We start from the raw sequence: 4,242 nt of genomic DNA on the forward strand, positions 1-4,242 counted from the left end.
TTTACAGGTCTCATTTTAATCATTTAAAAATATTTGAAGGTAATATGATATACAACTTAAAATCACATTGTTTACATACAAGGAATAAGCGGGAGACACGTTTTATCTATGTACAAACATAGAAATTATAAACCAGAGTTGTTTTTTTTTCCGATAGGTATTAACGAGATCTGGGACCAATCATTTAGTTTAAGCAATGTGGTTTTGCTATCACTCAGGTATTTTTGAGACTCAAATCGATATTACTTCTACAAACATAAACATGCACATGTCCACCAGTTGAAGTGGGAATGCTATTTCAGAGGAGTGAAGATAAGTGAAAATATTATTTAACTATCAAATCTAATATAATCTAAGGGTTACAGTGGTGAATGAAATTTTACACTGGTAAAAATACCACATATGTGCACATGCGTGGCACATGCATGAGAAAAAGACGTTTCATACCACGCATGTGATACCTGTATATAAAAAATACACATGTGACAAATGCATATTTATTCTATGTAAAAATAAATAATACTTGTACTGTATATATACTTCATACTTTCATCTTTAAACAATCCTTATTTCGGGGATTTGATACATCGCATCTACCCAAAAGAACTTGCAATAAAGGATACTACAGACACAGTGAAGTCAGCCTCATATCTTGACCTACACTTAGAAATCGATGGTAAAGGAAAACTATTGACCAAACTTTTAGACAAACGTGATGAATTATCATTCTGAATTGTCAACTTTCCTTTCATATGTAGCCCCAACCTTTGAATGCATGGGTGTGAAATTTTACTCCCACTGGACATTATTACAGGATCACACACACTATAACCAAACTAACAATTTGTGTCCAAGCTAGTATGGAGAATGGCTTTGTGACTCTATTCAAAGATCTTTTTACATTGCAGGCAGAAATTCGCATTCAAGCTTCCAACGACAAAAGCAATATTATGACTTGAAAATCAAACCCAGGCTGTTTAAAAAGTCTGTTAGGTTGTGCGCTGATAGTCACCGGTAACAAACCGAAAATCGCTTACGGCAGAGGAATGCGTCATTGCCAACCACCCAAATTTGAAAAATACGGGCAATGTTTCTGTCGTCCCACAAAGTTAACACACTCAAAAAAACCTTTTTAGAGAGAAGGAAAAAACTTGGACTACATACACTAAATTAAGTACTTTAAACGCATCATCGTCAACTTGTTTAGATATATAATAATATGCTGTCTTCTCTTACTTGTTCAGGATGGCTGATATTGAGATCCAAGCAGATGTTGACTAAGGATAAAAAGATGGAGTTTTATTAAATTCCGTATTTTATGCCATCACTTATTTTTGCTCACTGAGGTTGTGAAAGGCTACCTGTAGACGAAATGAAGACTAGAATACTAAACTCAGCTTGGTACATGAAATCACAATTAGTTCCACCTTGGAGAGCAGACTCGGTGAATGTAGGTAGGAGGCACAAGAGAACCATTCTATGCTATGTATATAGTTTGCCAGTATATGGATACACTTTGCATTATATCTATATAGTTTCCCGTTATATAGATATACTTTGTCATCATATGTATATAGTTTCTCTCATTCTAATAAATATATATTTCTTTTGGAATCTGAAGTACCAGCCAGTATACTGAATATAAATATAAAAGAATAGAAATACGAACATAAAACAGAATGTATGGGAAAAACGAACTGCGCCTTTTGGGTAAGGTGGTATACCCGGCCGGCGCTCATGATATCATTTGGAATATAAATATTACGTCATATTTAAGGAACCTTAAGTCCTTCCGCTGGCATACGCGAACAACAATCGTTGTTTGAAATCTTATTGACAAAATCTTTGAACATTCGAAATCTTACGTCAAGTTACATATTAATAAGGTTCTTATTACAAACACAACAATACGAATATCTGTCTAGCATACATAACACATATTACACAAATAAATCTATAAAACGAACAGGAATATTTTATCCTGTCGAATTCGCGCACAGCAACAGGACCAACAATATTCCAAGGAAACAAAGTCCCAACGAAATTACCATTTCTACAACTGTGACATTTCTAACGAAATTGAACATGGGATACATGTTGATATTATGTTAAAAGTACATATTAAGTAAAGTTGCACAAGAATGTAATACAGGGACAAAGACCAGACAAGGAAAACAGACATACACAACAAAGAACATAAAGTGACTAAAATCATAAATACAAAGTAACAAAAACAAATGAGCAACTCGGACTCCACTAAAAACTGGGAGCATAGACCAGGTGCACCGGTATGGTAAGCATCCTCTGCTTTTCTAGAAACACCCGCCGATTTGCCTATAAAAAGTCAAGTCCCGGGTAGAGGAAAGATCAAAGGAAAACACGTTGAACAAATCAGTTTTCATGGTGCAGATGGATACACTATTACGATCCACGAGTTTATAATGACGACTATAAAAGTTGTAGCAACATAAACTTGTTCCAGAAGCCTATCTGTTAGAGTTCTAGCGCGATACAAAAATCTACGTAGTTTCGGCAAGCTCTGAAAAAACGTGTTAGTTGTGATATGAACATTCCATACGAAGGTGCTGAAGGGATGTTGCCACAGATGAAAGAAAAGTTGACAATTAACTTGTGCTTGAATATTTTAATGCAATCATCGGCATACTTATACAATTTCCCAAATGATTTTCGTATTAAGAATGTCTTTAGAACAACAATGTTTTGAATCGAACGCTGTTCCTGCATTATTTGTTCATGACTTTATTATATGCATCTACATTTATATTTCATGCATTTAATTTGCCATTATATGGATATACTTAGTTATCATACGCATGACGAAGTATATCTATATAATGGCAAACTATATTCATATAATGACCAAGTATATACATATACTGGAAAACAGATGTCACAGCGGTACGAGTTCGAGTCCCGCGGAGGTAACGACAGAACATTTGCATCACAAATTTGACAGTTCTAACATCGTTGGAAATTTTTCAGACCTTTCTATACATATATATAGCACTTATTTGCTATAATTTGTGGTGAAAGAATTGTAAAATGAAATCTAGTGTAAGTCTAATTTCTGCAAGATTTTTCATTAAATACATTTTGTAAATTAAAATCATACACAATTAGGAAATAACTTCAAAGATGCGACTAAATAATGCAATCTATACCTTTATAAGTTCATGGGCTTACAATGGGCCTACAATGAAAAGTTATATTAACATATGTCAATTGTTTGAAAGGTATTAAAAAAATTAAAAATTTATACATTGTAGAGCATATCATGTAATGCTTTTATTGTCATTACTTTTTTAAAAAAAGAAACCAAATATTCACATTTCTTTAAAATTCGATGATTTTGCAATTAATGGTTTCGAAACATAAACCAATATATAGAAGACATACATGTCACATCTCATTTATATTTTTGTAAAAGTAAGACACAAAATAATTATTATATTTAGTGTTAGATAAATCAGACGTTTATGTTTTGTCCTCCCAATTTGCAGATTGCAATGCACAGTGGTATGATTAATGTTGGAACCAACCTGCTGGTTTCTTATGATCATTTTGTAATTTTCAGTCAATGGGTTTTAATTGTGTAAACATGGTGACTTAAGAAAACACGATCATTTACTGCTAAAATAAAAAAAAATTAACAGCAAATGTTTGCAAATGCCCATGACATGCATTATGGTATATATTTCATTTTCAATGTCGATATGTCACACTTCGTTATGAAAAACTTTATTAATTTTCTCTCGCTAAATGGAAGTAACAGATATAAGTATTGTCTGGGAAAGTCACGTGTATACATTTGATGATTTCATTTACGAAGAGGTTAGATAATTTTGACAAGTACGCAATTGAAAAGGTATTTGTACTATGCTTACAAATGTGCATCCGTTATTTACGGATGTTGAAATTTTTGCAGCACACCTGTAAGTATCCTGTAACATACTGTGAAATAGGAATGTATAATGTGTTCAATTAAAAAGTAGAGATATTTTATTTTATCCTTAACTATCGCTAGCACCTAATGAAAACCATTTGCATTTATCTAATTAAATTCAATTCTATTCTCCCGAGGACAACATCGGAAACTCCAGTATTTAAAAGCAAATTTTGAACAAAAAATAATGTTTTTAAAATTGCCGATCGAAAGTCTTGATTATTATGTGTTCGGATTACACCAATGAGACAGTGTCATATACAAACGTAACATGCATG

This window comes from Perna viridis, chromosome 9 (genome assembly GCF_037379345.1).
Source record: "Perna viridis isolate PV_CMFRI_1.1 ecotype Kerala chromosome 9, ASM3737934v1, whole genome shotgun sequence".
NCBI classification, from domain to species: Eukaryota; Metazoa; Mollusca; class Bivalvia; order Mytilida; family Mytilidae; genus Perna; species Perna viridis.